The sequence below is a fragment of the Pogona vitticeps genome, chromosome 4 (assembly GCF_051106095.1).
Source record: "Pogona vitticeps strain Pit_001003342236 chromosome 4, PviZW2.1, whole genome shotgun sequence".
In the NCBI taxonomy this organism is placed as follows: domain Eukaryota; kingdom Metazoa; phylum Chordata; class Lepidosauria; order Squamata; family Agamidae; genus Pogona; species Pogona vitticeps.
In genome coordinates this window covers 38682426-38695616 of record NC_135786.1, presented here as the reverse complement: position 1 = coordinate 38695616, position 13191 = coordinate 38682426, and the positions used below count along the sequence as shown (strand labels likewise).

General features: G+C 41.0%; 1 protein-coding gene and 1 non-coding gene across 8 annotated transcripts in view; both read right to left on the bottom strand.

Annotated features, from left to right (window-relative positions):
- The window catches only part of SYT2 (synaptotagmin 2), a 184130-nt gene that overhangs the window by 32714 nt on the left and 138225 nt on the right, over positions 1-13191 (bottom strand). The window lies entirely within an intron of this gene.
- On the bottom strand, positions 10550-10715 carry LOC140707187 (U1 spliceosomal RNA). Its single transcript, XR_012087120.2, has one exon. It is a non-coding gene; the product is annotated as a U1 spliceosomal RNA (small nuclear RNA).

Below are 13191 nucleotides of genomic sequence, written 5' to 3'. Positions count from 1 at the left end.
TTCTATACCACTTTTCATTTAAAAATTTCAACCTGTTTTACAATATTGCATTATTACAACCAATGGAATATGATATTATCAAATATTAAAATAGCAATAAAACAATAATATAATTTTAAATTACAAAAATTCTAAGGGGGTGTCTGATGTGTCTGGAGATCAGGAAAATGTACGGGTAAACAAATGTATATTCCACCCACAGTGGAAGCACTCTACATTGGGGGCTGTCAGATCTCAGTGAGACCATCATATTGGATGGTAAACAACAGCTAAGATAGGCCCCGTCTGCACCACATTCAAATGAATTCAGTAGGTCTTGGTATAGGAAGGAGGTCTCTTGAACATAATGTAGAGAAAAATGACAAAAGGCTTACATTCCAGAGTTTGGGAGCAACCTAGGAAAATTATTTTCCCTGTGTGTGCAACAAATTGTTACCTGCAGGTAACAGGTAGCAGTATCATCAACAGGGCTTCTTCTGTTGATTTTAATGATGACCTGGGTTCATTGAAAAGTAAAAGCTCCCTCAGATAACCAGCCCACCCCCTAGTTATTTACAGCTTTCAAGGTTAAAACATCTTGAGATAAGTCCAGAAAGGAATTGGCAAGCAGTGCAGGCCTTTCAGCTTCAGTGTAATATGATTCAGGAATGCATCAATTCAAAGTAACAGAAGGCCAGGTTAAAACAGGCCATGTGGCAGCTCTACTCACCTCATGGGACCTAGGTTTTGTGACACTATATGAACAGCTTGCCAGTTTCCCAAAGAGCCTAATTAGTCTCTAAAATGAAGTGGATAGATTTCAAAGGTTACTTCATGGTGATTGCTAATCTGATGCTTATTAGAGGTCATGGAAGATTCTTCTTCTAAAATTCTATGACTTCTCCTACTTTTTCTCTCCCTATCCTCCCAGAATCTGACAAGAGTCACCATTAGGTAAAATACTGGAAAGACTTTGTGAGATATTGCTGAAAAATTCAGAATAGGAAATGCAGAGTGCATTTTGCTAAATAAGGCAGCTTTGTGTTTTCACAGGTTTTATAAATGGATTTCATTATTTTTGTGTAATTCTAGATATGGTGGCAAGGAATAACTAGCCACCATATTTGTAACTGGGAAGCTATCCTCTCCTCATAAGATGTATTGATGGAGGAAGATGAAGAACAATTTAAAGTGCACCTTCGGTGGGAGAAGCCATAATAGCTTATACACCCCCCCCCAAAAAAAACCCCTCAGATAGCAAGGAACATTGAGTAATGTTTTGGGGAGTGGGTGGAAGCTCGGCTGTAGAGCAGAATGTCCCAGGTTCAATCCCAGACACCTCTAGTTGGGACAGGAAAGAATCCTAATCCTCAAACCTTAGATAGCTGCTGCCTACCAGAGCTGAGTATACTGGTCCAAATAGGTCCTGAGTCAATGTAAGGCTGTTTCTTATGCTCTTGTAGTGAGGAAGCTGTGCTCTTCACCACCCTAAGCTCATCCCTGAACCTGTTTTCTTCTTGTTTCCATACACTTCAACCTGCACTGCATTCTCCACCCACCCTATTTTAAAAGAACTGGATCCTGCTACCATCAGATCTACTTGTTCCTTTGTCAGTGGCAATATGTTGACTCTGCCCTGTTCACAAATCCCAACGTTTCTGGCATTTGTCATTTCTTTCCTAGGCATAAGGGGAGGCCCTGCATATTTATGAATCAATATTTATGGCTGACTGACAAACAAAGAGAGTGCCTGTGGGCAGCATTTCATTTTTGTTCTTTGGTGCCTCTAACTGATTGATGCCAGTACTAGCCAGCCTGCAACTGGTGTGCGAGTCCCCTACAGACCAATTGTAATAGATTCATTCCCCCTATGCTATAATTTAACATTTGAGAGCAGAGGGGGGCTGGGGAGATTGCAGCCTGGGGCGGGGGGGGGGGGGACGACAGGCTGTGGGTGGAAAGAGTGGAGGAGAGAGAAAGAGCTTTCAGTAAAAAAGTCAATCCAGCGGTTGCATAGCTAATGAGTCAGTCAATCTCTCCTCTTCTGCTTCTTTCCCATTGTAACACAACACATTTCAAGCCTCCATCAATCAGGAAGGGGTGTATGGCCATTTAACAATCATGCTGCAACCTAAATGACAGCTTCTTAAGGCTACAGAAGAAATGGGAGAGAGGAAGGTAACAGAACACATTTTCATCAGGCCTGGTCTATTGATGAGGAGGGGGAAGAAATACCACATTCTAATACAGTAAGTGCTGTTCAGCTGCTATAGGACTAGTTAAGGAAGGAATAACAATAAGCAAACCATATTTTAGTGATAACAGGTGCAAACTATATCTGTAAACAACAGAGTTTTGTGAAAGTGGTTGGTCATGCTGGCTTTTCTAAGAGAAATCACATAGGACACTGTGACTCAAAGCACCCCTCATCATTTGTGCTACTGATCAACAGTGCTTTGAGTTGCAGTACTACTGACTTAAATTCTGCAGACACCAGGTTTAGTTTTCAGGAGTTACTGAAATATAAACCATAAACTGTCCCCTACTTGGGGGTTCAGAGAGGCTGGATTCCATACATGCTTCTTCCCACTGCAGTCCTGTACTTTCTTCTGTAATGTCCATTGGAACTCATTTCAAGTCATTGGTGCTTTTTATCAATAATAACAGTGTCATCTGCGTATCTTAGATTACTGGTGTTTCTTCTATCATTTTTTTCTCCTCTATTTGAACCAAATCCTTCAGCTAGATTAGATTCAAATTTGATTAGGGCAGGTGATTAAAAGTGAGGGCAAGAAGAATTTTGGAAATACGTAATTTTAGCTAGATAAGTCAGTCACGAGCTCTGCAGGTAAACTCCATCCCAAGATGAAGAGGAAAGCTTAATGAGCCACTAATAGGCATGCAAGTATTAGATATGTAACTTCATAAATTGTAGTTGTGAATCGCTATTAGTGAATGAGTCATCACTCACATATCTAGTTGTATGGCAGTCACAAGATTTCTGTTTTACACTTAGCAATGTCTGCTGGGAAGAAGAGGAAATTGCCAGTCCCCGTCTCTAAAAGTACAAAGGCTGTTTCCAGTTCAGATGAAACACATACATTTCTGCGGTGGCATGCAGCATATAAACCAACTTTGGGTCTACGAAAGTTCCTGGACTACATCTCCCAAAAACTCTGCTCACAACTTGGATTCAATCCCATGTAGCTGCCTCAAGGTTGACTCAGCCTTCCAAGGTCAGTAAATTGAGTATTCAGCTTGTGGGGGAAGGGGCCTGCATAATTAAATTGTAAACTGCCCAGAGACTGCACACTTTTTGCAGCAGAAATGAACTTAATGGGAAGTGCCATAGTACTAAACTCCCCCACCACAACCTGCAACACACATGAAAGGGGGGGGGAGGTGCAGGAGGGGCCAAAAACACACACAGGGCACTGGTGACTGTTTGTTGCTGTTTCTTACTGAGAAAAACCATATACCGTTTGATAGGGACAAAATGATTGATTATCCCAGCACTACATCAGGTATACTGTATTAACAAAAGATCCATCTGGGGATACCCAGTTGTTGCACTGAGTTTTCCTTACTATCTCAGCTTCCAGTTTCTCAGCTTAGAAACAATGACAGTTTCACCTGCCTGTAAGTAGTCTCCAAACATTTGAGCCCAAAAGGCCAAAAATGTAGGGCAGTCAAGAGGAAAGTGCAATGGCCATTAGGAGAATTTTAAGAAAAAGAATTTATCTGTAAGTACATCAAATTAATTAATAGTACCAGCTGTCAGGGTGAAAGACAACTGGCAAGGGCTTTTAGATATTCATTGCAGAAGAAAGGAACGGCAGAACCATTAATAACTGTGAGAGAAATGAAATAGGTCATTTAAACATTGCCAAGTGATTGAACTTGATCCCCTTCCCCCAGCAGCGCAAATCTTGCAGAGAGGATGGAAGTTTGGACAAGAAAGAAACAGTCAGAAGCAATATTGAGTATATAGCATTGGCAATTAGAATTATTATGTATATCCCTGACTTTTGTTTATAGCAAGGTTTTGGAGACAGGTTCCGCACATCAGCATTTTTCCCCCATTCAATTTCATTTGAAAAGCAAATGTCACATTTTTCTTCTCAACCAGCAGAACTAAACAAAGTAATCACAAAGAACCTAAAATGGAGAAAATGAGGTGACTAAACAAGCAAGCAAATGATCCACAAAACCAAAGAAGACTTTGCAAGTATTACAGCTTTGGAATGAGCCATGCCGTACAATTTCTGAAATGCACCAAAATACGGTTGCAGGCTTCCCAGTTTTCTCAGCAACTACTGTACTAGTTTCATGGGCAACATTTCCCAGGATTTGGCCTCCCTAAAGAGGAAAAGATTACTGGTGGCTATGTAATATTTCATTTCTTTGCAGACTTGAGGGAGATGAGTAAAGATGTTGTCAAAACAGTTCCACTGTCCCACCTCTAGTGGAAACTATCTTTCAGCCATTAACTCAAAGAACTCAGTGGTTAGTATCTTGTTCATGTAGCTATATCATGCAAAGCTAATGATATAAGAAACCATGGTGATTTTTGGAAAGAAAGCATTTCCAATTTCTGTCCTCACAATATCAAGGCTCCTGCAGAATCCCTTTCATCACCAGGAAGCTATTGGAGAATAGGGAAAAGAAGGGGGAAGTAGCTGGATAGCTCAGTAATTGGGAGTTCAGTTCCCAACGGTGCCTTGACAAGGGCTGGACTCAGTAATTCATAGGGTCCCTTCCAACAATGCAGTTATAAGATTATTATTACCAATTACAGAAAACATCTGGCATGATTTTACTGGTGGTAGTAATTTTCAGAAGCTCCCAATGACTTCTCCACAATGAAGAAGATCCCAAGTGACCCTCAGGACCTTGGGGCTGGGGATGAGAAAATTTTATTTCTGAAAAACAGCCATAGCTGATGGTATCAGCAGCCTTAAGTTATGCTGGTTGATTTCACCATCCATCCATCCATCCATCCATCCATCCATCCATCCATCCATCCATCCATCCATCCATCCATCCATCCATCCATCCATCCATCCATCCATCCATCCATCCATCCATCCATCCATCCATCATAACCTGTTCTTTATCATGGGACCTCAGGGCAGGGAAGAACTTTTATCTTCAATCAACATCTCATCCTGAGACATTAACTATGAATATGTCTAGTGAAAAAAGATGGCCAGCAAGCTGCAGCATTGGAGATTCACTAAATTTTAAAAGGAAATGTGCTTATTTCTCTCTGCATTAGAAAAATCATTGTAAAACAAAGTGGGTTAGCTTAAATAAATCCAGATCATGCTCCATTATTCAAAGCAAGCAATGCTATGTACTGCTAGGAATGCTAATGTTAGATATACTAATAACGTTAACATTAGATGTATACAAGAAATGAAAAAGAAGACATAGAGAGCTGGTTAAGCCAGATCCATATAAACTATCCCAAAGGCATTGACAAATTCATTCCATAAACAACTTTTAGGAAAATTAGCTTATGACTTTAAGCTTGATCATTTCTGGGTATTGTGTGCTAACCTGGAAGCTGAAGAAATAGAGAATAATCTACAAAGTGCTCCTACTGCAATAAATTTGTTAGTTATTAAAATTCCACAGGATTCGCTGCTGTTTCTCAAAATTCAAGTACTGTATAGTTACATTGTTCTAACAAAGCTGTCCCTTGTGTTATTGTATTTATTGACACCTGTTCTGCTGACAGCCAATAAACACTGAGAGCTGGCACAAGACAGATGTGTTGGCATATGTTGATGGGTGCAAATGAGCCACACATCTAGTCCAACACCTCTTCATAACTTCCATTAGGATATATCCCTAAGGACTCATATGTTGTCACAGTGGATCAAAGTAAGATGCCTTGTTGGGCGAGTGGGAGGCCAGGAGATGGAAGCACACTGCATGTTTTTGAAAGAACAAAATGGAGTAGCTTCAGTGACAGTGATGCTATTAAATGTTATTAGTTAATCAATTTGGAACTAACTTACAATGACCCTAAAAGGGCTTTCAAGGTAAATGAGATATTTAAGGAGTGGATTTTCTAGTTCAATTTCCCCAGTGACCTTCCATGGCTGAGAAAGAATTCATACCCTGGTTCGCAACCTGGTGCCAGTCCGTGGCCTGAGCAAGACCAAGCCACAGAGACAAACTTCCCAGCCCCCTGCACACACTCCCCCCACAGCTGCTTTGTGCACGCGCATGCATGCCAGCACTGGCGTGAGTGCTCCCCCACCCCTTCACACATGTGCCCGAGCGTCCGAGCAAAGGGGTGGGCAGGTGTGCGCACACGCCCCCACTGCTTAACACATGTCCCCAAGATAGCACGTGCGGCCACATGAGCTCAGGCGGGGTGTCTCGCCTTCCTCAGAGGCTCAGCCGGTCCATGGTCCCAAAACGGTTGGGGACCGCTGCAGTACACCACATGGGATAGCACTAAAAGTTATTGCAGAATATATATTACTAAGTGAGTAGAAATGAACCTCTAAGTGGCAATCAAAGGAGAATGTGCAAGGAATACACAACCCTTAGGAAACCAATCAGTAAATTATGCTTGTCATGCTCAACTTCTTTGTTGCCAAACTACAAACCAAGAAGCATTTTTCTGTAGACCTCCTGCAGTTATCTGTTGTGTATTTTTAAAAGACCATATATAAAACTGTTATTCATGTTGACACAAAAATATCTGGACAATGCTAAAAACTTACTAGGCAGGCACACTGCAAACAATGTTGTCAATGAAACACAGCACTAATTCAATGCATGAGAATAAAATGAAACAAGTTTTTGTATCATGAAGATTTGGCATTGTTCTCAGACTTGAATTCTTCCATAGTCTCATTTTCTGTATACAAATCCCCTTTCTTCTTAATAAGAAAAGTAGTTGTACATAGCACTGGATGCAATTAAACTGCAAATACATTTTGTAAATAACAATGTCTAAAATAAACAGAATCCATGAAAAAGTGGAAATATGTCCATACGTTAATTTCATAGGAAATGTTCATGGTATAAAAAGAAGTAAATAAAATGAAAGAGCAACAATGGATGTATGTATAGAGATCATTATGTTAGACTAACAGGTTTGCTGTGGCATAAGCTTTCGTGAGTCAGGACCCACTTTGTCAGATGCATGAAACTTAGTGTATGTCCATGCACATGCACTCACTCTCCTTCTCTCACAAACAATTTTCATTCACATAATTTTTCACACATTGTACAAAGGTGCTCTAGTCTAGAAAAATTAATAAATTTCCTACTATCACAATAAATTTCCTACAATCACAGAACTGTGATTCATTCATTTGTGGTTCAACAAAACACAGTTTTATGGAATCACTAATAAAAATGAACTAAAGTAGACTGATGTAAATTGAGGTTTACAGAGTAGACATTTGAACCTCAGTTTCCTAGTTTATATATTACAGAGGAACTATGATTTAACAAATCACATCCCAAAGGAAAGAATAGGATGTAACCAAACTCACTGCAGGCTCCTAACGAAAGCATGTATGGCCCAGAAACTTATAACTAAACTAGACCAAAGAATCCCTTCTGCATATATGATGTAGCATGTGTGGTAATAGACAATGGGTCAAAGCAGACATGGTATTGATTTGGGATCAGAGTCACCTGCATTTAAACAACAACAGTTGAGAGAGGATTCAAATTGGGAGGAAAAAGGTAAACCCTTTCCCTGCATAATTTTGATTTGCATAGCTCTACTGAGGAAAACATTAAGGTACTCCCCCCCCACAAAGACCAGCCACATCAAAAGCACCCAAATCAACAAAAGTCCAATTTAAATCAGGAAGATGACATGGTAAAAAAAAAAGCAGTGAGACACACACACACACCGATCTTCCTGTTGCACCAATTCTCCCATTTTGGCTGCTTTAAGATTTTATGTGAATCCTGCAGGATGTTGTAGCCACAGATCTTCCACATTCCACAGAGAAGAGGGAAGCATGGAAATTGACAATACTCTCTTTGGATACAGATTGATTTCTCTTTTCAGACAAGCTGCCTTTTTTTCTTTTCTTTTCTTTTCTTCTTTTTTTTTTTACCAGAAGACCTTCTGTGCTAAGTTCCCAATCAATATATGGCAACATGTAAGGGAAATAAAATAAATCATGGGAAGAAAAGCAAACAGAGATTACTGATTATATGGAATTTCAGACTCGGTGTCTACTGTGCTATGGATAGATTTTGTCATTAGAGTCTGACTTTGCTCTCATAATGAAACCACAGTGTTTAAGTCTCACAAAACACCAGTAATACTACAAGTTTTACAAATGGTGTTGTGGCATCATAAGAACATGAAAACAGGAGTGTCAAATCATACCATGAAAATACAACAATGATGGCTATGTACTTTGAAATTAGGATTTTAGTTATAGTCTTCCATAGACAAATATGTTTTCCACTTCCTAGATACTATTTTAATAAAATGAAATGTGCCCAGACTAAGGCACTGGTCAAATGAGGGAAATGTTACATAGTTATTCACCAGTTATGTTAGTATTTTTTTTTCCTGGACACATGAAGCAGAGTCAAAATCAAGACACTGCCCAAGCTAACAGTGTAACTGTGGAACATTTCCCTATTGCCAGGAGGGTTGTGTTACTTTGTACTGTACCTTTGTTGTACCAGTGCATTCCTTACTGGGATTGCCTGTGTGCACAACTTGCCCTGCTACTTTCCAGAATTGAAGTCAGGAAGGTGGCCGCCATATCTGCAACATGCACATAACTTTTTTTAAAAAAATCTTGTGCCTTGTACATCAATACATTGAAAAGTACAGTGGTTCCTCGCTTAACGATTGCCTCGCTTATAGAGGAAATCGCTTGATGATTAGGTTTTTGCGATCGCAAAACAATGGTTTAAATGGGAAAAATCCACTTCACGATGATCGGTTCCCTGCCTCGGGAACCAATTTTCGCATTATGACAATCTAAAAACAGCTGATCGTCGGGTTTCAAAATGGCCACCGGGTGTACAAAATGCCCCCCCCGCTGTTTTCTAGGATGGATTCCTCGCTTTACAGGCACCGAAAATGGCTGCCCCTATGGAGGATCTTCGCTGGACGGTGAGTTTTCAGCCCACTGGAACGCACAGCAGGGTTTTCAATGTGTTTCAATGGCCTTTTTAATTTCTCTTAACAAGGATTTCGCTCTACTGCGATTTCGCTGTAACGGATTGTCCTTGTTAAGCGAGGCACCACTGTATGTCACGGGGGGGGCACCACCATTACATTACTGGCAAGTGATGTTTTTTCTTGTGGGAAGATACACTGAAAACTTGATATGCCAATGTCACTGGGGTGTGTGTGTGACCAACAGTACTGCTACATGGATATCCCAAGTCCATTGTCTGCAATGCATTTCTGCAGGAACAGCCAGTGCAACAGAGGGACACTTTCCTAAATAGAAACCCCTTCCCATTCAATGTTCCCTTTAATTTCCATCACCCATGTGTGAGTCCCCCCCCCACACACACACACAGGGTTCCATTGCAACAGGAACAAAAGGGGCTGGGAATGGTAGCTGTGGATGCACAGGGGAGGAGGAAAGCTGTGCAGGGAGGCCAGAGTCACGTGAGTTCACACAATCACACACCTGAGAGGGTCCTGTTTCTGATATGCTGATGTAGCCAGCTATAATTATTCATATAGGAAGAAATAAATTGGTATTGCTAAAAGTTCTTAGGATGTTCATCCAGGGACCACCATTCAGTTCTATGGAGGCATGGAAAATATTGGAAGAACTAGAAATTTCCCTTGTGTGAGCAGGCCCTAAGAGCCCCTGTACACATACAGTGGGGAGCGGGGAAGTAGCTGCCAACACTTCTGTGGAAGCCCCAAAGTAACTCTGCAAAAAGTATTTTTAGACAACAATAACGGTAAGTGGCTATGCTTCCTTAAGTAGTTATATAACATGGCTGTTGATGGAACAGATGTTCTCCATGCAACATCAATATACTATGCACTCTGCATGTGCAAAGGTAGCTTTATATCCACTGTCCAATGACTCTGTTGACCCACATGCCCTGTGTTAGAACTCACCTAGCAAAGGCAATCAAGGAAGTTGCCAGCTCTTTTCAATGCCTGTAATAAGATCTCAGTACCTTCTAGATTAGTTGTGATTTGAGAGAAGAAAAATACAGTGGTGCCTCGCTAGACGATTGCCTCGCAAAATGAGGAATTTGCTAGACGATGACTTTTTTGAGCAATGTTGTACTTCCCAAAACAATTGTTCCTACGGGCAATTTTTGCTGGACGATGTTTGGGTCCTTGCCTCTCAAGACAGTCCCCAAATGGAACACATTAATTACATAGGACCTACTTTTTTATCCCAAAAAAGTGAGGGAGATAGTGTATGCTGCTGGCTTTCTCCCACACTTTTTTGGGATAAAAAAGTAGGTCTCATGTAATTAATGTGTTTCAACCATCTTGCAAAACATCACCAATGGGACTATGGCTGCAAATTTAAATGGCCAGGAACCAAAGGGTAAAGAGATTGTTAAAAAAAACAACAACAGAAATCAGAAACACAATGCCCCCAATAACACAAATTATGTAGTTGAGTTCCCCACATTTGGGGAAATCACAGGGGTCAACAGCACACCCAAAGTGCAATGGATGAGCCTCTCCCTGTGAAAACCATTTTGACAACATGGTATTTCCCCTACAAGGTAGAGTTGGAATGGCCCTTGCATCTCCTATCCCCTTCTGTCCCCTGACACCCCCCCAAGTTATGGTGACCCCCTGGCTGCACCTCCCACTCAGTACAGGGCTGCACAGCCCCAATCCTGCTAGAGGCCAAGAGAACTCCTCAGTGTTTTGGGGTGCCCTGTGGGACCCCCATCAGGGGCTAAGTGTTCCTCTCACAATCCTCTAGTGCACAGGTATTAGCAACATCTTCTCATGTGCAAAGGGGAAAGAAGCCCAAAGGCCATTTCATGTTTAAGAATCAATAATGACCATGCCAAGTTGTTGGAAGTCTCGTGATATAGTTTGGTCACACCATCTGAAGAAGCCAAAACAAATGTCTTCTCAATGCTAGGCATGAATAGTTCCTCCACAATTCATATGCTTAAACTATAAGAAAGAAGTTTACACACCCTGCTCATAATGACATAGTCATGCTTGTGCATTCTTTGCAAACTACTGCATTTATCTGAAAGACAGTAGAGAGGAAGCCTATGAATGCAAAGTAACACTATATAAATTTGTTCCAACTAACACCAAGTTCAACCTAACCAGGACTTTCAACACTGCTTTGCTCTGCCCTCTTATGGTTAGCAGCAGCTGTCATCTGAGAAGTCAGCAAGCATGTTTCCTGCCTACCATGCAAAGAGAGAGTTAATACTGCAGCAGAGAAGGGGGGGAGAGAGAAAGAGAGAGAGAGAGAAAGAGAGAAAAGTGCTGAGTCACTAAGCCACCTTGTTCACTGCAGCACTTTCATCCCATCTGATGCCTGGAGCAATCCCCGAGCAGGAGGAGCTGAGCCAATCCTCTCTGACTTAGGTCATAGGAGCTGTTGTGACTCTCCCAAGATATCACTGTTACACCAAGCAGGGCGGGAGGGGAAGAAATTGGGGCCACACACTCTACTCCCTGCAGTTATTGCAGCTGGCTGACTGCAGAGAGGCTATGATGCAGCAAGTCTCACACTTTATACTTTCCCATGCTTACAGCCCCGCTGCAGCTTCAGACGCATGGAGACAATGTTTGTGAAATTACAAACTTGGTTTAGAGCCTTCATCTTTCTTCAGTGCATGGAGACAGCCAGAGCAGTTTTTCTGTCTATTCTCCCATTCCATTAAAAAGCCCCAAGCAACATCCCATTTTTTTGAAAACACACACACACACACACACACACACACACACACACACACACACACACACACACACACACACACACACACACACACACACACACACACACACACACACACACACACACACACACACACAAAAATTACTCAGATGCCATTGCTCTTTCCAACTTGTTTGTGGACCGCAGCTCAGAAACAGCTTCTTGCAGCATCCATGTGTAAGAAAGGGCTGGTACACCCTGTTTTGTTTTCTACAAATGAGCAAATTGGTTTTAGGGTGTTTTTTATGGGAAAGACTGTTGATCAATTAAAATTAACGGTGCAAATATATATACTCAGAATCTCTATTCCCATAAGAGGTCAATTCAAGACTGGTGTGCTGGCATATATAATGGAATGTATGAAAGCAAGAAGCAGCACAATAGAGTCCAGCATTTGCAAGAACTTAAAGGCACCTTTGAAATTAACTTGGGTGGGAAAGAAGGAAAAGTAGATTCTTACCTTCTGATAGTCACCCCACTCACTAAACCCGGGTAGACTTTAATGGAGAAATTAACGGGGGAGACTTCAAAACAAGTTGTTGCTGGTTTTTCTACTCTTTGATATAAGTACGTAACTCTTCACTTACTTCACTTACTTCAAGTGCCCAGTAAGATCATCCCAGGCTGGGCGGTTGAGGGTTCTGACCCCAAGAGAGGCTCGGAAATCAACAACTAGAAACTGGGCTTTCTTGGTGATAGCCCTGCAATTGTGGAATGCTCTCCCGCCTGAAATTCGCCGGGTGAACTTTTGATAAATTATTAAAAACATTCCTTTTCAGACAGGCCTTCCCAGACTCTATCTGGATTCAACTTATTGTTCAATCCCACCATCTTTTTCCTTTTTTCTTTCCTTATGTTATATTAACTGATATTAATTTTACATATCTGTTTAATTTTATATTGATTAATTTATATTTTGTTTTGTTATTGTATTGTTTTGTTTCATACCCTGTTTTATGCTATGTAAGCCACCCAGAGTGGCTTGGGTTGCCAGATGGGCAGTATACAAATCAATCAATCAATCAATCAATCAATCAATCAATCAATCAATCAATCAATCAATCAATCAATCAAAGCTAAAAACACTAAAAAGAATCAAACAAATATCACACTAAAACAGTAAACAAAATCAACACCAAAAACACACTCAAAGCAACAAGGAACAACAAACCATTTAAAAAAACCCTCAAGACACCTAGTCGTAGAAGACAGGAAGGCCTGGCGTGCTCTGGTCCATAGTTCACGATGTGTAGGCCACAACTTAACAACTAAACAACGAAGACACCTAGTTGCTAAT